General features: G+C 49.0%; 1 protein-coding gene across 1 annotated transcript in view; it reads left to right on the top strand.

Annotated features, from left to right (window-relative positions):
• Positions 1 to 20,494, top strand: part of ASIC4 (acid sensing ion channel subunit family member 4) — a 942,253-nt gene that overhangs the window by 831,799 nt on the left and 89,960 nt on the right. The gene's annotated exons all lie outside the window — the stretch shown is intronic.

Raw genomic sequence — 20,494 nt, 5'->3', positions numbered from 1 at the left:
CTGTTCAGAGATAGGTCCAAATCACAAAGCTTGTGACGCTGGTCCAATCAGAACCCTGGGAAGAGAAGTGCCTCTTTAGAGAGAGATCCAAATCATGGATTTGTCCCACAGGACCAATGAGAACTCTAGGACCAAAGCGCCTCTTTAGAGATAGGTCCAAATCATGGGATTTGGCACCTATGACCAATGGGAGCTCCAGGAATGAAGCGCCTCTTTAGAGATAGGTCCAGAGCATGGGGTTTGTTACCCATGACCAATGGGAGCTCCAGGAATGAAGCGCCTCTTTAGAGATAGGTCCAGAGCATGGGGTTTGTCACCCATGACCAATGGGAGCTCCAGGAATGAAGCGCATCTTTAGAGATAGGTCCAGAGCATGGGGTTTGTCACCCATGACCAATGGGAGCTCCAGGAATGAAGCGCATCTTTAGAGATAGGTCCAGAGCATGGGGTTTGCCACCCATGACCAATGGGAGCTCCAGGAATGAAGCGCCTCTTTAGAGATAGGTCCAGGTCATGTCTAGTCTTCAGTGTTTCCACAGGTACAGTGTCCCTCATGCCACATCCATGATTAATGCTGATGGCGACGTTCATGGTCTTGATCAGGTACCGGGTCCTTTCCTACTGCTTGGGATACACCCAGGAACCAAAGGGAGCGGTGATGGAGACGGCTACAGATGGGACAGGCCCTTCAAGGTGGGTGAAGGCAGACCTGTGCAAGGGAGGGCTCTGGTCCTGAAGCCGCCCTGTCTTTGAGTACAAGGGCTCAGATCCTGAAGCAGCCCTGTCTTTGAGTGCAAGGACTCAGGTTCTGAAGCAGCTCTGACTTTGAGTGCAAGGGCTCGGGTCCTGAAGCATCCCTCCCTTTGAGTGCAAGTGCTCTGGTCCTGAAGCAGCCCTGTCTTTGAGTGCAAGGACTCAGATCTTAAAGCAGCCCTGTCTTTGAGTGCAAGGACTCAGGTTCTGAAGCAGCCCTGTCTTTGAGTGCAAGGGCTCAGGTCCTGAAGCAGCCCTCCCTTTGAGTGCAAGGGCTCAGATCCTGAAGCAGCCCTGTCTTTGAGTGCAAGGGTTCTGGTCCTGAAGCAGCCCTGTCTTTGAGCACAAGGGCTCAGATCCTGAAGCAGCCCTGTCTTTGAGTGCAAGGGCTCCGATCCTGAAGCAGTCCTGTCTTTGAGTGCAAGGGCTCGGGTTCTGAAGCATCCCTCCCTTTGAGTGCAAGGGCTCTGGTCCTGAAGCAGCCCTGTCTTTTAGTGCAAGAGCTGTGGTCCTGAAGCAGCCCTATCTGTGAGTACAAGGGCTCAGATCCTGAAGGAGCCCTTTCTTTGAGTGCAAGGACTCGGGTTCTGAAGCAGCCCTGTCTTTGAGTACAAGGACTCAGGTCTTGAAGCAGCCCTGTCTTTGAGTGCAATGACTCAGGTCCTGAAGCAGCCCTGTCTTTGAGTGTAATGACTCAGGTCCTGAAGCAGCCCTGTCTTTGAGTACAAGGACTCAGGTCTTGAAGCAGCCCTGTCTTTGAGTGGAATGACTCAGGTCCTGAAGCAGCCCTGTCTTTGAGTGCAAGGGCTCGGGTCCTGAAGCAGCCATGTCTTTGAGTACAAGGACTCAGGTCTTGAAGCAGCCCTGTCTTTGAGTGCAATGACTCAGGTCCTGAAGCAGCCCTGTCTTTGATTGCAATGACTCAGGTCCTGAAGCAGCCCTGTCTTTGAGTGCAAGGGCTCTGGTCCTGAAGCAGCCCTGTCTTTGAGTGCAAGGGCTCCGGTCCTGAAGCAGCCCTGTCTTTGAGTGCAAGGGCTCAGGTCCTGAAGCATCCCTCCCTTTGAGTGCAAGGGCTCCGATCCTGAAGCAGCCCCGTCTTTGAGTGCAAGGGTTCGGGTCCTGAAGCAGCCATGTCTTTGAGTACAAGGACTCAGGTCTTGAAGCAGCCCTGTCTTTGAGTGCAATGACTCAGGTCCTAAAGCAGCCCTGTCTTTGAGTGCAAAGGCTCAGATCCTGAAGCAGCCCTGTCTTTGAGTGAAAGGGCTCAGATCCTGAAGGAGCCCTGTCTTTGAGTGAAAGGGCTCAGATCCTGAAGGAGCCCTGTCTTTGAGTGCGAGGGCTCAGATCCTGAAGCAGAAGCAGCCCTGTCTTTCAGTACAATGACTCAGGTCCTGAAGCAGCCCTGTCTTTGAGTGCAATGACTCAGGTCTTGAAGCAGCCCTGTCTTTGAGTGCGAGGGCTCAGATCCTGAAGCGGAAGCAGCCCTGTCTTTCAGTGCAGGGGCTCAGGTCCTGAAGCAGCCCTGTCTTTGAGTGCAAGGCCTCTGGTCTTGAAGCAGCCCTGTCTTTGAGTGCGAGGTCTCAGATCCTGAAGCAGAAGCAGCCCTGTCTTTCAGTGCAGGGGCTCAGGTCCTGAATGTAGGAAAGTACCATCTTGCCTGGCATGTTACCCCCATTTTTCACTGTATATATGTTGTTTTAGTTGTATGTGTCACTGGGACCCTGGTAACCCAGGGCCCCAGTGCTCATAAGTGTGCCTGAATGTGTTACCTGTGTAGTGACTAACTGTCTCACTGAGGCTCTGCTAATCAGAACCTCAGTGGTTATGCTCTCTCATTTCTTTCCAAATTGTCACTAACAGGCTAGTGACCATTTTTACCAATTTACATTGGCTTACTGGAACACCCTTATAATTCCCTGGTATATGGTACTGAGGTACCCAGGGTATTGGGGTTCCAGGAGATCACTATGGGCTGCAGCATTTCTTTTGCCACCCATAGGGAGCTCTGACAATTCTTACACAGGCCTGCCACTGCAGCCTGAGTGAAATAACGTCCACGTTATTTCACAGCCATTTTACACTGCACTTAAGTAACTTATAAGTCACCTATATGTCTAACCTTTACCTGGTAAAGGTTAGGTGCAAAGTTACTTAGTGTGAGGGCACCCTGGCACTAGCCAAGGTGCCCCCACATTGTTCAGAGCCAATTCCCTGAACTTTGTGAGTGCGGGGACACCATTCCACGCGTGCACTACATATAGGTCACCACCTATATGTAGCTTCACAATGGTAACTCCGAATATGGCCATGTAACATGTCTATGATCATGGAATTGCCCCGTCTATGCCATCCTGGCATAGTTGGCACAATCCCATGATCCCAGTGGTCTGTAGCACAGACCCTGGTACTGCCAAACTGCCCTTCCTGGGGTTTCACTGCAGCTGCTGCTGCTGCCAACCCCTCAGACAGGCATCTGCCCTCCTGGGGTCCAGCCAGGCCTGGCCCAGGATGGCAGAACAAAGAACTTCCTCTGAGAGAGGGTGTGACACCCTCTCCCTTTGGAAAATGGTGTGAAGGCAGGGGAGGAGTAGCCTCCCCCAGCCTCTGGAAATGCTTTGTTGGGCACAGATGTGCCCAATTCTGCATAAGCCAGTCTACACCGGTTCAGGGGACCCCTTAGCCCTGCTCTGGCGCGAAACTGGACAAAGGAAAGGGGAGTGACCACTCCCCTGACCTGCACCTCCCCTGGGAGGTGTCCAGAGCTCCTCCAGTGTGCTCCAGACCTCTGCCATCTTGGAAACAGAGGTGCTGCTGGCACACTGGACTGCTCTGAGTGGCCAGTGCCACCAGGTGACGTCAGAGACTCCTTCTGATAGGCTCCTTCAGGTGTTAGTAGCCTATCCTCTCTCCTAGGTAGCCAAACCCTCTTTTCTGGCTATTTAGGGTCTCTGTCTCTGGGGAAACTTTAGATAACGAATGCAAGAGCTCATCCGAGTTCCTCTGCATCTCTCTCTTCACCTTCTGCCAAGGAATCGACTGCTGACCGCGCTGGAAGCCTGCAAACCTGCAACATAGTAGCAAAGACGACTACTGCAACTCTGTAACGCTGATCCTGCCGCCTTCTCGACTGTTTTCCTGCTTGTGCATGCTGTGGGGGTAGTCTGCCTCCTCTCTGCACCAGAAGCTCCGAAGAAATCTCCTGTGGGTTGACGGAATCTTCCCCCTGCAACCGCAGGCACCAAAAAGCTGCATTACCGGTCCCTTGAGTCTCCTCTCAGCACGACGAGCGAGGTCCCTCGAATCCAGCAACTCTGTCCAAGTGACCCCCACAGTCCAGTGACTCTTCAGTCCAAGTTTGGTGGAGGTAAGTCCTTGCCTCACCTCGCTGGGCTGCATTGCTGGGAACCGCGACTTTTGCAGCTACTCCGGCCCCTGTGCACTTCCGGCGGAAATCCTTTGTGCACAGCCAAGCCTGGGTCCACGGCACTCTAACCTGCATTGCACGACTTTCTAAGTTGGTCTCCGGCGACGTGGGACTCCTTTGTGTAACTTCGGGTGAGCACCATTTCACGCATCCTTGTAGTGCCTGTTTCTGGCACTTCTCCGGGTGCTACCTGCTGTTGAGAGGGCTCATTGTCTTGCTCGACGTCCCCTCTCTTTCCTGGTCCAATTTGCGACCTCCTGGTCCCTCCAGGGCCTCAGCAGCGTCCAAAAACGCTAACTGCACGATTTGCAGCTAGCAAGGCTTGTTGGCGTTCTTTCGGCGGGAAAACACTTCTGCACGACTCTCCACGGCGAGAGGGATCCGGCCACCAAAGGGGAAGTCTCTAGCCCTTTTCGTTCCTGCAGAAACCTCAGCTTCTTCTGTCCAGTAGAAGCTTCTTTGCACCCGCAGCTGGCATTTCCTGGGCATTTGCCCATCTCCGACTTGCTTGTGACTTTTGGACTTGGTCCCCTTGTTCCACAGGTACCCTAGATTGGAAATCCACAGTTGTTGCATTGTTGGTTTGTGTCTTTCCTGCATTATTCCTCTAACACGACTTCTTTGTCCTTAGGGGAACTTTAGTGCACTTTGCACTCACTTTTCAGGGTCTTGGGGAGGGTTATTTTCCTAACTCTCACTATTTTCTAATAGTCCCAGTGACCCTCTACAAGGTCACATAGGTTTGGGGTCCATTCGTGGTTCGCATTCCACTTTTGGAGTATATGGTTTGTGTTGTCCCTATCCCTATGTCTCCCCATTGCATCCTATTGTAACTATACATTGTTTGCACTGTTTTCTAAGACTATACTGCATATTTTTGCTATTGTGTATATATATCTTGTGTATATTTCCTATCCTCTCACTGAGGGTACACTCTAAGATACTTTGGCATATTGTCATAAAAATAAAGTACCTTTATTTTTAGTATAACTGTGTATTGTGTTTTCTTATGATATTGTGCATATGACACTAGGTGGTACTGTAGTAGCTTCACACGTCTCCTAGTTCAGCCTAAGCTGCTCTGCTAAGCTACCATTATCTATCAGCCTAAACTGCTAGACACCCTATACACTAATAAGGGATAACTGGGCCTGGTGCAAGGTGCAAGTACCCCTTGGTACTCACTACAAGCCAATCCAGCCTCCTACATTGGTTGTGCAGCGGTGGGATAAGTGCTTTGAGACTACTTACCACTCTTGTCATTGTACTTTTCATAAGAGAAAAATATACAAAACAAGGTCAGTGTATATACACATAGCCAAAAAGTTTTGCATTTCCTCTTTTCACTCTTTTCTAAGTGCTGAAAAGTACTTCTAACTTTCTAAAAAGTTCTAAAAAGTTTAAAAAGTTTTTTTTCTCTGTCTTTCTAAAAGCTCTGACAAACTTTTTATCTTTTACTATCACTTTAACTCTCTCTAAAAATGTCTGGCACAGGCCAAAATGTTGATCTGTCCAAACTTGCATATGACCACCTTAGCTGGAAAAGAGCAAGGAGTCTCTGTGTAGAGAGAGGTTTGAGTGTAGGGAAGAATCCTTCCTTGGAACTGTTACTTAACATGCTTAGAGAACAGGATAAGGCTAGAAGTGCCCCATCTGTTGAAAAAGTAGCTAATGGTTCTCAATCTGATCCAGGGACTCCCCCAGGAAAAGATTCAGGAAAGAAACTTCCTAGCCTGCCCATTACTAGACAGTCTAGCATAGTTGGTAATGATGATGAGCCACACCATATAAATAGTGTTGTCTCACATCATAGCAAAAGCATGTATTCTCACCATACTGGTAGTGATGTTTCTGTTAGCCAAGCTGTTAGGGTGGCTTCTGTAAGGGACAGGTCTCCTTCTGTCCATTCTCACCATACTTCTGTTTCAAGGCATGTCCCTCCCACCCACCCTGATGACAGATTGTTAGAAAGGGAGCTCAATAGATTGAGAGTGGAACAAACCAGACTGAAGCTCAAGAAGCAACAGCTGGATTTGGATAGACAGACTTTAGAAGTAGAGAAGGAGAGACAGCAACTGGGTTTAGAAACCCATGGTGGCAGCAGCAGTATTCCCCATAGTCATCCTGCAAAAGAGCATGATTCCAGGAATCTGCACAAGATAGTTCCCCCTTATAAGGAGGGGGATGACATTAACAAGTGGTTTGCTGCACTTGAGAGGGCCTGTGTTGTACAGGATGTCCCTCAAAGGCAGTGGGCTGCTATCCTATGGCTATCATTTAGTGGAAAAGGTAGGGATAGGCTCCTTACTGTGAAAGAAAATGATGCTAATAATTTCCAAGTTCTTAAGAATGCACTCCTGGATGGTTATGGCTTAACCACTGAACAATACAGGATAAAGTTCAGAGAGACCAAAAAGGAGTCTTCACAAGACTGGGTTGATTTCATTGACCATTCAGTGAAGGCCTTGGAGGGGTGGTTACATGGCAGTAAAGTTACTGATTATGACAGCCTGTATAACTTGATCCTGAGAGAGCATATTCTTAATAATTGTGTGTCTGATTTGTTGCACCAGTACTTGGTGGACTCTGATCTGACCTCTCCCCAAGAATTGGGAAAGAAGGCAGACAAATGGGTCAGAACAAGGGTGAACAGAAAAGTTCATACAGGGGGTGACAAAGATGGCAACAAAAAGAAGGATGGTAAGTCTTCTGACAAGGGTGGGGACAAATCTAAAAATGAGTCTTCATCAGGCCCACAAAAACACTCTGGTGGGGGTGGTGGGCCCAAATCCTCTTTTAATCAGAACAAGGAAAAGAAACCATGGTGCTATTTATGTAAAATAAAAGGCCATTGGACAACAGATCCCAGTTGTCCAAAGAAAGGCACCAAGCCTCCTACCACTACAACCCCTACTGCTACACCTAGTGTCCCTACTAATAGCAGTGGTGGTGGGAGCAAACCTACTAATAGCCAATCCAAGGGAGTAGCTGGGCTCACTATTGGTAACTTAGTTGGGGTTGGCCTTGTTAGGGAGGTCACAGAGGCTGTGTTAGTCTCTGAGGGGGCTATTGATTTAGCCACCTTAGTTGCTTGTCCCCTTAATATGGATAAGTACAAGCAGCTACCCCTAATAAATGGTGTTGAGGTTCAGGCCTACAGGGACACTGGTTCCAGTGTGACTATGGTCATAGAGAAACTGGTCCACCCTGAACAACACCTACTTGGTCACCAGTACCAAGTAACCGATGCTCACAACAACACACTTAGCCACCCCATGGCTGTTGTAAATCTCAACTGGGGGGGGGGTTACTGGTCCAAAGAAAGATGTTGTAGCTTCAGATTTACCTGTAGACTGTCTATTAGGGAATGATTTGGAGACATCAGCTTGGTCAGATGTGGAGTTGGAGGCCCATGCAGCAATGCTGGGCATCTCAGGGCATATTTTTGCTTTGACAAGGGCTCAGGCCAAAAAGCAGAAAGGACAGGGAAGCTTCGATCCTGGAACAATGGACCAAGTGCTCCCTAAAGCTAGGGCTAGTAGAAGCAAACCACTTCCTACTATCCCTCCCTCTACAGTGGATTCAACTTCTGAGGAAGAAGAATTCCCTCCCTGTGCAGAACCTACACCAGAGGAGCTGGAAGCAGACACTGCTGAGCTTTTGGGTGAAGGGGGGCCTGCCAGAGAGGAGCTGAGTGTGGCACAGCAAACCTGTCCCACATTAGAGGGTCTCAGACAGCAAGCTGTCAAAAAGGCTAATGGGGATGTCAGTGACTCTCACAGAGTTTACTGGGAGGACAACCTCTTGTACACTGAGCATAGGGATCCTAAACCTGGAGCTGCCAGGAGATTAGTGATTCCTCAGGAGTACAGAAAGTTCCTCCTAACCCTGGCACATGACATTCCCCTAGCTGGGCATCTAGGACAAATGAAAACTTGGGACAGGCTTGTTCCCCTGTTTCATTGGCCTAGAATGTCTGAGGACACAAAGGAATTTTGTAAGTCCTGTGAAACCTGTCAAGCCAGTGGCAAGACAGATGGCACCCCAAAGGCACCCCTTATTCCACTGCCTGTGGTTGGGGTTCCCTTTGAAAGGGTAGGGGTTGACATAGTTGGCCCCCTTGACCCTCCTACTGCTTCAGGCAATAGATTCATCTTAGTGGTAGTGGACCATGCCACAAGATATCCTGAAGCTATTCCTTTAAGGACCACTACAGCACCTGCAGTGGCAAAGGCCCTCCTGGGAATATTTTCCAGGGTGGGCTTCCCAAAGGAAGTGGTATCAGACAGGGGAAGCAATTTCATGTCTGCATACTTAAAGGCCATGTGGAAGGAGTGTGGTGTAACGTACAAGTTCACAACACCCTATCATCCACAAACAAATGGACTGGTGGAGAGATTTAATAAAACTCTCAAAGGCATGATTATGGGTCTCCCTGAAAAACTCCGCAGGAGATGGGATATCCTTCTACCATGCCTCCTTTTTGCCTACAGGGAGGTACCCCAGAAAGGAGTGGGCTTCAGCCCCTTTGAACTTCTTTTTGGACACCCTGTTAGGGGTCCACTCACACTTGTAAAGGAGGGTTGGGAACAACCTTTAAAAGCTCCTAAGCAGGATATTGTGGATTATGTACTTGGCCTCAGATCAAGGATGGCTGAGTACATGAAAAAGGCCAGTAAAAACCTTCAGGCCAGCCAAGAGCTCCAGAAGCAATGGCATGATCAGAAGGCTGTTTTGGTTCAGTACCAACCAGGGCAGAAAGTGTGGGTCTTGGAGCCTGTGGCCCCAAGAGCACTCCAAGATAAATGGAGTGGACCCCACACAATTGTTGAAAAGAAGGGAGAAGTCACCTATTTAGTTGACTTAGGCACTGCCAGGAGTCCCCTTAGGGTGCTCCATGTCAACCGCCTGAAACCCTACTATGACAGGGCTGATCTCACCCTGCTCATGGCAACTGATGAGGGACAGGAAGAAGACAGTGATCCTCTACCTGATCTCTTCTCTTCCACAGAACAAGATGCTCTTGTGGAAGGTGTAATTTTGGTTGATTGTCTTACTGCTGAGCAGAAAGATAATTGCATAAATCTCCTAGATCAATTCTCTGAACTCTTCTCTACTGTGCCAGGTACCACTTCTTGGGGTGAGCACACTATAGATACTGGAGACAGTTTACCTGTCAAAAGTAAGATCTATAGGCAGCCTGACCATGTCAGGGGCTGCATAAAGCAAGAGGTCCAGAAAATGTTAGAACTAGGAGTGGTTGAGCACTCTGACAGTCCATGGGCTTCTCCTGTGGTACTGGTACCAAAACCCCATTCCAAAGATGGAAAGAAGGAAATGCGGTTTTGTGTAGACTATAGAGGTCTCAACTTGGTAACCAAAACTGATGCTCACCCTATACCCAGGGCAGATGAGCTCATAGATACACTGGCATCTGCCAAGTATCTAAGCACTTTTGATTTGACTGCAGGGTATTGGCAGATCAAATTGTCAGAAGATGCTAAACCTAAGACTGCATTTTCGACCATTGGAGGACATTACCAGTTTACTGTAATGCCTTTTGGTTTGAAAAATGCACCTGCCACTTTTCAGAGGTTGGTGAACACAGTCCTGCAAGGGCTGGAAGCTTTTAGTGCAGCATATCTGGACGATATAGCTGTCTTTAGCTCCAGCTGGGATTATCACCTGGTCCACCTATGGAAAGTTTTGGAGGCCCTGCAAAAGGCAGGCCTCACTATCAAGGCTTCAACGTGCCAGATAGGGCAGGGTAAGGTGGTTTATCTGGGACACCTTGTTGGTGGGGAACAGATTGCACCACTTCAGGGGAAAATCCAAACAATTATTGATTGGGTTCCCCCTACCACTCAGACTCAGGTGAGAGCCTTCCTAGGCCTCACTGGGTATTACAGGAGGTTCATTAAGAACTATGGCTCCATTGCAGCCCCTCTTAATGACCTCACATCCAAGAAAATGCCTAAAAAGGTATTATGGACAGCAAACTGTCAGAAAGCTTTTGAGGAGCTGAAACAGGCCATGTGCTCTGCACCTGTCCTGAAAAGCCCTTGTTACTCTAAAAAATTCTATGTCCAAACTGATGCATCTGAATTAGGAGTAGGGGCAGTCCTATCACAACCTAATTCTGAGGGCCAGGATCAACCTGTTGCTTTTATTAGTAGGAGGTTGACCCCTAGAGAAAAGCGTTGGTCTGCCATTGATAGGGAGGCCTTTGCTGTGGTCTGGGCTCTGAAGAAGTTGAGGCCATACCTGTTTGGCACTCACTTCATTGTTCAGACAGACCACAAACCTCTACTTTGGCTAAAACAAATGAAAGGTGAAAATCCTAAATTGTTGAGGTGGTCCATATCCCTACAGGGAATGGACTATGCAGTGGAACATAGACCTGGGAGTAGCCACTCCAATGCAGATGCACTCTCCAGATATTTCCACTTAGACAATGAAGACTCATCAGGTCATGGCTAGTCTTATTGTCCTTCGTTTGGGGGGGGGGGTTGTGTAGGAAAGTACCATCTTGCCTGGCATGTTACCCCCATTTTTCACTGTATATATGTTGTTTTAGTTGTATGTGTCACTGGGACCCTGGTAACCCAGGGCCCCAGTGCTCATAAGTGTGCCTGAATGTGTTACCTGTGTAGTGACTAACTGTCTCACTGAGGCTCTGCTAATCAGAACCTCAGTGGTTATGCTCTCTCATTTCTTTCCAAATTGTCACTAACAGGCTAGTGACCATTTTTACCAATTTACATTGGCTTACTGGAACACCCTTATAATTCCCTAGTATATGGTACTGAGGTACCCAGGGTATTGGGGTTCCAGGAGATCACTATGGGCTGCAGCATTTCGTTTGCCACCCATAGGGAGCTCTGACAATTCTTACACAGGCCTGCCACTGCAGCCTGAGTGAAATAACGTCCACGTTATTTCACAGCCATTTTACACTGCACTTAAGTAACTTATAAGTCACCTATATGTCTAACCTTTACCTGGTAAAGGTTAGGTGCAAAGTTACTTAGTGTGAGGGCACCCTGGCACTAGCCAAGGTGCCCCCACATTGTTCAGAGCCAATTCCCTGAACTTTGTGAGTGCGGGGACACCATTACACGCGTGCACTACATATAGGTCACTACCTATATGTAGCTTCACAATGGTAACTCCGAATATGGCCATGTAACATGTCTATGATCATGGAATTGCCCCCTCTATGCCATCATGGCATAGTTGGCACAATCCCATGATCCCAGTGGTCAGTAGCACAGACCCTGGTACTGCCAAACTGCCCTTCCTGGGGTTTCACTGCAGCTGCTGCTGCTGCCAACCCCTCAGACAGGCATCTGCCCTCCTGGGGTCCAGCCAGGCCTGGCCCAGGATGGCAGAACAAAGAACTTCCTCTGAGAGAGGGTGTGACACCCTCTCCCTTTGGAAAATGGTGTGAAGGCAGGGGAGGAGTAGCCTCCCCCAGCCTCTGGAAATGCTTTGTTGGGCACAGATGTGCCCAATTCTGCATAAGCCAGTCTACACCGGTTCAGGGGACCCCTTAGCCCTGCTCTGGCGCGTAACTGGACAAAGGAAAGGGGAGTGACCACTCCCCTGACCTGCACCTCCCCTGGGAGGTGTCCAGAGCTCCTCCAGTGTGCTCCAGACCTCTGCCATCTTGGAAACAGAGGTGCTGCTGGCACACTGGACTGCTCTGAGTGGTCAGTGCCACCAGGTGACGTCAGAGACTCCTTCTGATAGGCTCCTTCAGGTGTTAGTAGCCTATCCTCTCTCCTAGGTAGCCAAACCCTCTTTTCTGGCTATTTAGGGTCTCTGTCTCTGGGGAAACTTTAGATAACGAATGCAAGAGCTCATCCGAGTTCCTCTGCATCTCTCTCTTCACCTTCTGCCAAGGAATCGACTGCTGACCGCGCTGGAAGCTTGCAAACCTGCAACATAGTAGCAAAGACGACTACTGCAACTCTGTAACGCTGATCCTGCCGCCTTCTCAACTGTTTTCCTGCTTGTGCATGCTGTGGGGGTAGTCTGCCTCCTCTCTGCACCAGAAGCTCCGAAGAAATCTCCCGTGGGTCGACGGAATCTTCCCCCTGCAACCGCAGGCACCAAAAAGCTGCATTACCGGTCCCTTGGGTCTCCTCTCAGCACGACGAGCGAGGTCCCTCGAATCCAGCAACTCTGTCCAAGTGACCCCCACAGTCCAGTGACTCTTCAGTCCAAGTTTGGTGGAGGTAAGTCCTTGCCTCACCTCGCTGGGCTGCATTGCTGGGAACCGCGACTTTTGCAGCTACTCCGGCCCCTGTGCACTTCCGGCGGAAATCCTTTGTGCACAGCCAAGCCTGGGTCCACGGCACTCTAACCTGCATTGCACGACTTTCTAAGTTGGTCTCCGGCGACGTGGGACTCCTTTGTGTAACTTCGGGTGAGCACCGTTTCACACATCCTTGTAGTGCCTGTTTCTGGCACTTCTCCGGGTGCTACCTGCTGTTGAGAGGGCTCTTTTTCTTGCTCGACGTCTCTTCTCTCTCCTGGTCCAATTTGCGACCTCCTGGTCCCTCCAGGGCCACAGCAGCGTCCAAAAACGCTAACCGCACGATTTGCAGCTAGCAAGGCTTGTTGGCGTTCTTTCGGCGGGAAAATACTTCTGCACGACTCTCCACGGCAAGAGGGATCCTTCCACCAAAGGGGAAGTCTCTAGCCCTTTTTGTTCCTGCAGAAACCTCAGCTTCTTCTGTCCAGTAGAAGCTTCTTTGCACCCGCAGCTGGCATTTCCTGGGCATTTGCCCATCTCCGACTTGCTTGTGACTTTTGGACTTGGTCCCCTTGTTCCACAGGTACCCTAGATTGGAAATCCACAGTTGTTGCATTGTTGGTTTGTGTCTTTCCTGCATTATTCCTCTAACACGACTTCTTTGTCCTTAGGGGAACTTTAGTGCACTTTGCACTCACTTTTCAGGGTCTTGGGGAGGGTTATTTTCCTAACTCTCACTATTTTCTAATAGTCCCAGTGACCCTCTACAAGGTCACATAGGTTTGGGGTCCATTCGTGGTTCGCATTCCACTTTTGGAGTATATGGTTTGTGTTGCCCCTATCCCTATGTCTCCCCATTGCATCCTATTGTAACTATACATTGTTTGCACTGTTTTCTAAGACTATACTGCATATTTTTGCTATTGTGTATATATATCTTGTGTATATTTCCTATCCTCTCACTGAGGGTACACTCTAAGATACTTTGGCATATTGTCATAAAAATAAAGTACCTTTATTTTTAGTATAACTGTGTATTGTGTTTTCTTATGATATTGTGCATATGACACTAGGTGGTACTGTAGTAGCTTCACACGTCTCCTAGTTCAGCCTAAGCTTCTCTGCTAAGCTACCATTATCTATCAGCCTAAGCTGCTAGACACCCTATACACTAATAAGGGATAACTGGGCCTGGTGCAAGGTGCAAGTACCCCTTGGTACTCACTACAAGCCAGTCCAGCCTCCTACACTGAAGCAGCCCTGTCTTTCAGTGCAAGGCCTCTGGTCCTGAAGCAGCCCTGTCTTTCAGTGCAATGACTCAGGTCCTGAAGCAGCCATGTCTTTGACTGAGTGCAATGACTCAGGTCCTGAAGCAGCCACCAGATGGAAGCAGAGATCAACAGAAGAGTGACTCTTTACAGGATCTGTGGAGCTTTCTGCAAATGTGTGCAGAGGGGATATGGGGGTGGTACCTTACATGTCACGAATAGCACCTCTGCAGCACACAGGTCATGGGTGTAGGCTGTGCTCTTTGTATGCACATGGCATGTTTCAGAAGGCACATGGCCTTTGCAGGCCACAGGTCAGCTCTCTGTGTAGAGCAGACGTGTGGATAAGTCATATGCCAACCACAGTATGTGGGCAAAGAGAGTTATCCACATAGTGAAACCGTACCCTGCATGTAGGGCCTTGGGTGTAGTGCTTAGAAAGCAACTGCACACAGGGACTGACCGCTACGTCGCGAGTTGTGTGAACCACTCTCTGTGGACATAAGCTAATGCACTGCACACAATCAACATATTCGTTTCAAGATTCACTGAAAGTGAAATTCACTGAGAATACAGAAGTAGAGAGACGTCACAGCGCTGTAGTAGGCGCACAGATTATTCTAAAGTTACACAGAAAGTGTGCAAATTCCACGGGGCAGAATCCAGGAGCAAAATCTAGGGGTGGCCCGGCTGAGTTCATGAAGTTTTGCCCACTCCACGCTCTGCGTGGAGCTGGGAGTTCTGGCAAAAACCAGTTAACCACCACATGGCAGAGTTTTTTCTCATTCGCAGCTCGCCAATGTTAAGATGGTGAGAACAAGTGAAAATGAGCACTCCCCAGCGTGAAATTTGGGCACTAGAATGCCTCCCGGCGTTATTTTTCAATGTGGGTGGTCGCAACAAGACGCAGTTTTTTTCATAAAATGAGCTGCAGCTTGAGTAGAAAATCTACTCGAGAAACATAAAGCGGCAGGGCCCCCTGGTGCCCCACGTGGTGCTGTCACGCTCTAATAATTTTACAGCACAGAACAAGCTCCCGGCGCTAACAATAAACGTGACATGCCTGAACCCCGCCCACTCGTGGAACACTACTGAATCTCGCAGAGTTTTTATGTAACTCCGAGGAATTTGGTGGAGGGAAACTCTGCGAGTTCCACCCAGGCCTACCAAAAACTAGAACATAACCAAAGTTGATAATTCAAAATATTGTTCTACCTTCAAGTCTCACTTGTCATCAAATGTGAGCATTAAGGTGCCACAGAGTACTCACAGTGACCGCTGTCCCAGTATTTTAGAATCCCCCTGGAAGGGACCATGCAGACAGTGGATGCTCCTCTGAGTGTGCCTCTTCTCACCTGGAGCACCTGTGCTGCCAGTCTCAGGGGGCGCACAGCAGGCTCCCGCGAGCCCCACAGTCGCCTCGCTTCCACCTCCACCCACTTCTCTCTCCCTCTGCCCTCTCTTCTGTGGCCACTGGGGGCAGTGACGTGAGCGTACAGGCTCTGTTCATGCCTGGGGGGGAGTGGTGGCTGCTTCACGGGGCACACTGGGCAGGACCTGGCAGAGCTGTAGCAAAACTTGAGGTGCCCCCCCTGCACAGTACATGGAGGGGCCCACTCTCCGGACTAACTCTGGAGCTCTCAGGCCAGGGTACTGTGCTGAGGGGGACCCCTGGAGCTTAGGGCCCTGCCGCACCGTGGAGGCTGTGAGCACCTTTGTTACGCCACTGGGACCTGGGGCTCCCTGGGGTCGATGATTCTCATGGTAGTGGCCCCCCACCTCTGATGGAGCTAATTTATAAAAATAAAGCATTAGTGCTCAGGTCCCCCAGGGGCATCAGCACTCCACAGGGGGGAGATATTAATGAAACCCTTAGGCACCCCTGAGGGAGAACACAGAATAAGGCCCTCCATGGGTGCTGTCTTTAAATCAAAATGACTCCAGGGCATGACTTTGCAGGGAATGTTCAGCCTCTTGCTCCTGATGTAGGGCTCCAACCTGCAGCCCCACTGTCCTGAACCCTAGAATTATTGGGCTATGATTTATTTGTCTTTCCAGCACAGCTGGGGTCCCGCTTTCTAGACAGGGTCCTCCTGCAAGCTCACAGTCAGCACGCTTTCTACGCAGCAACCTTATATGTATATATATATATATATATAAATATATATATATTTATTGAGCTTGATACAGCGCACAACTCCCTCCTGAAGGAGTATCTCAGCACTTGCGTTGCAAGGCGAGGGCAGGTGCATTCAGAACAGACACGAAGCCTCTTCCTCAAGGCAAATTCAGCTTCCCAAGCAGGTCTAGGACCCAGATCCCTTGAACAGCTCCTTGTTCACCAGGCAGCTGGGCTGATGGCTCCACAAGACAGGCTGTCCTCTGGCTGTCCTCTAGGCAGTGCAATCCAGCAGACGGTACCTCCTCGTTGGCAGGCAGTCTACAGCATCCTTCCATGGGTCTTATCCAAGATGTCCCCACTTGGAAGGCATATCACTATGAGCAAAGGGTTCCCTGAAACTGCAAGCTAAGATTGGAGCGGACAGGGGCAAATAATGATGAAGCCCACCTCCCAAACTCTGCTCTGTGTCAGTGGTTCCCAACCTTTTCACTTCTGTGGACCCCCACTTTATCATTACTGGAACCCAGGGACCCCCCCGAATCATTATTGGAATCCTGGGACCCCCACTGAGTCATTACTGCATTACTGCCGGATAATGAGTCGGATTCCACCAGCCTTTCCCTGGCGGTGTGACTCGGGGGCCCCCATGCACAGCCCAGTCGCGCATTCCACTGCCCGATTTACAGGCAGTGAAATGCACAACGGGTGCTGCTGCACCTGCCACACTGCTACTTTGCCACCGGCTCCATTTGGAGCCGGCGTCAATGTTCAGGCCCAGCTGGGTGTATATTATGTGGCCGGCGGGGGGGTTCTGCGCACTGGCGGTCTTCTGTTGACCATCAGCGGCAATCTCGGCGGGGATCGTAATGACCCCCTATATTCCGTTTGACGCACCTGCGCTGCTCCCACAACTCACTCTAAGGATACTAATTTAATTTTTAGCCTCCAATTTCAAATTCCTTGACATTTACAGTAAGTTTCAAAATGTTCTATTGCACATTTAGCCACTTTATTTAAATACACTTTATTAATCTCTTATTATTTAATTTTTTAAGCATTCATAGACCCACTGAGGAGGCTTTGCCAGACCCCCAGGGATCCCCGGACCACAGGTTGCGAACCACTGCTCTATGTATAGAGTCACTCCTTAAGTAAACAACATGCAATTATGTATTCATGGAATATTTATCTGCACTTTTCTTTATTTTAGAATTTATAACCAATCATGATATACAATTTGCACAAATAATGCAATAACAGAGAACCGTCTTGCCCTTATACACTAAAACATATCACACTCACCAATTCCAAGCATACGATTCGTACCTAACACATCATCAAATCATTAAAACTGTGTTGTACAATGCCACCCCGACCGATCGCAGCACCAATCAAATGGAAAATATAATACCGTGAAAGAATTTCTATTTCATGTATTGTCCTATATAATGAAGGATTAGCACGCCTGGTCTGAATTTACTGATCCCTACCAAACAGTCATTCCTACAATTCAATGCATACAATAATTTGCATAATTTCAGTTAGTTATACTCCAGTCCAGCGTTGGACAGGCTGTTGCACAGGTGCCGACATGCGTTTCGGTGTGACGTGGCCAACCAACCACCACCTTCTTCAGGGCACACAAAAATGGTCCATCACAGAATAAAAAGAAGGGGGAGAGAGTGAAGGGCAGTCGCCCAACCGGTTCATTATAAAATGTAAAAATAAATACATAAACACCATAAACACGATTGTCCTCGGTACGTTTAAAAATACTTCAAATAGGAAAAGAAAGGAAGACGCACCAACACCACATCACGTGGAAGGAAGCCAGTGATCCTGGCTCTGGTGCTCAAGGCATTCCCACCCACCCTGCTGAGTGAGTCCCACCACTCCTCCCTGACAATTCTGGCACAGTGACCCGGATGTCTACTCAGTATTTATCGGACTTTTACAGACATTGCTGTGTATTCCACTGGTCCACGCCTGGAACCGGTTTCAAGCAGTTCTTGAAATTTTCTATATTCCTCTGAGAAAGGTCAAGTCACAGGACCTCATTTTGAATTTGACAGACGGGAAAGCCCACCCGCCAAACTCCCGATAGGGTGGATGTCGCATTTGTGGTTTCCACCCATGAGCGGGAAACAGGCTACCGCATTGTCTCTGGCTCGTAATCGAGCCTTTGGCAATGCTGTAGCCCGCAGGGGTAGACAGTGAACATTGCGATGGTGCTGGGCAGGGGGACCCCTGCACTGCCCATGCAAAGTGCATGGGCAGTGCTGGGGTCACCCTATGGCCCCCCGGCACCTGTTCTCCACCAGACTTTTCTTGGCAATGAAGCCTCCATAAAAAGCCTGGCAGAGAACGAGGTTGTAATCTGCAGGGCAGAGCTGCATGCGGTGCTGCCCTGGGGGATTATGATCGCCGCCACCGCCAGGCTGTCGAGATCACAGATCCCGGTGGTGCTGGCATAATACTGGTGGTCAGACCTCCAGGGTCTTTATGCGGCGGTCAGACCGCCACAGCAAGCGGCGGTCCTGACAAATACCACAGGGCTGGCAGTCTGAAGACCGCCAGCCTCGTAATGTGCCCATAATCTTTGTCATGTAGCATCTATAGGAAGTAGGGGGTGGGCAAACAATTTCGCTCCACCGTCGTAGTTTGCTGAGTTTTGCCCACTCCGTGTTCGGCTTGGAGCGTGAAGTTCCGGCAAAACTCCTCCAACCGCCTGTGACAGAGTTTTTTTTTTCACATGGCTCACCAACGTTCAGTGAGATTTGCATTCCCCGCATGATGTTCGGGTGATAGAACACCTCTTGCAAGATTCCTCATCGCAGGCTGTCACTGCAAGCTGCGACTGTTCATGTTGAGAACGCTGCCACTCGAATAGAAGATTTACTTGAGCGGCAGAAAGAAGCAGCCCCCTCTGGTGTACTGCGTGGTGCTGTTTGCTCTGATTTTACTGCACAGAACAAGCTCCCAGCACTAGAAATCAGCACGAGCAGCGAGACGTGCCTGAATTCCATCCGCAGAATCTTGCAGGCTCCGCTCAGGCCTAGCTGGAAGGGGAGTGGGGCTGGGAATTCCTTGTCAGGGAAACCCAAAATATAGGCAAAAAGAGAGAGGTTTCTCCACCTTGCTACTTCTCAGTCTCTTGGGGGTGATACCTCTGGGGGGCAAATGAAGCAGGAAAGCATATAGGGATCGCTCTACACTTCAAAGGGGTATCTGTATTTCAACTTCCTTTCACAGGAGCCTGATCCACTTCAAGGGACCTCAGACATGTTCATACAACCCGCATCCCTGTGTAACAGTCCCCTTTCATCCCCCCATTGTCTGTACTATACACAAATTGTGGTTTCTAACTTGATTTGTAACCCCATGCAGTAAACACCACAGATACACTCCAATAGCCTTTGCACTGCACTAATGGCAACAGTTTCCTCTCCCACCTCTCTCTTCAAACCAAACAGTACCATGTACAAAGCTCTAACTCTTGACACCAAGTACCTATTTCTCCATGTATGGCATAAGGTTCAGGGATACCCCTATCTTCCATTTTTAGTTTCCTCTAACGATGTGTGTGAACCACCTTTGTCTCAGAGAGAACAGCTCTGCTGTTGGCTCTTTTATGTGAACGCTACACAACAGAAGCTGAACTTACTCAATGCTACTAGTGAGCCCCAGAACTGGGTTACCGTGACCCAACACCGCTAGCACCAATGTAGGAATGTTGTAGGGGGCCGAAGGGCATCTAGTATTTACTGGGTCTCAATGCCCATCTCCAGAGACGGATAGGGCCTAACAAGTATCAACACAGTGACAACCTCTACGGCTTTTAAGAGTAGGTGACCAACACCGAAACCTTGTCTAATATGGTAATCTTTGAGGTTACATGCCCTGTTGACAGGCAGTAACACAAGGTGATCACAACTCACTACTAAAAGCCTATTGGCTTCAGCAAATCATTTTCCCAACTAAATTGTGCCTACTGCATTTCTGTCCCTTTCATAGTAAGCATATGGGATGACCTTTCCCAGTGCGCCAATCAGGCCTACAGCTTGTCACCATAACCAACTCAGGCTACTGTCTTGAGCGTAATATTTCCCATGTGGCAACTACTAGGGACATAGTCATGTATGCAAAATTACACATTTTGCAAAGCAAAATACTATGATTCCTAAGAAGGTCTAACAAGGATTCTCACAGAGCCTTTCTTCTATGTGCATGGTTTGTCTCTAGGGTAACCAACATAAAGACATTTGTCTACTGCAGTTATCTGCGAGGGTTCATATAAAAAAATCCTTCTCTTCGGGTTTTATACAAAATAATAACAATCCACCCTCCTGTGGATACATTCTAACTTATGCTTTTCACATTAACTATATCAAGCCTGCTGTCTTGATCGTAAACTTTGCGGGCCATCATACCCAACTGCATCTGCAGTGCTATATTGAGTTTACACTTTGCTACAAGCCAAAAAGTTAAATCACATAACTCAACAATTCCTGTACTCAGGGGAACCCTCGTGTGGATGAGTTCTCTCTTTCTCTCTCAGCAGAACTATGAAAGCTCTGTTTTTGGCTGGATCACATAAGGTCTGACGACAGCTGCACTGTCGAGACAGACCTAAACATTCATGTAGACTGGCCTCGAAAAAGAGTCAC

This window comes from Pleurodeles waltl, chromosome 3_2 (assembly GCF_031143425.1).
Source record: "Pleurodeles waltl isolate 20211129_DDA chromosome 3_2, aPleWal1.hap1.20221129, whole genome shotgun sequence".
In the NCBI taxonomy this organism is placed as follows: domain Eukaryota; kingdom Metazoa; phylum Chordata; class Amphibia; order Caudata; family Salamandridae; genus Pleurodeles; species Pleurodeles waltl.
This window is presented reverse-complemented; position numbering and strand designations above follow the sequence as displayed.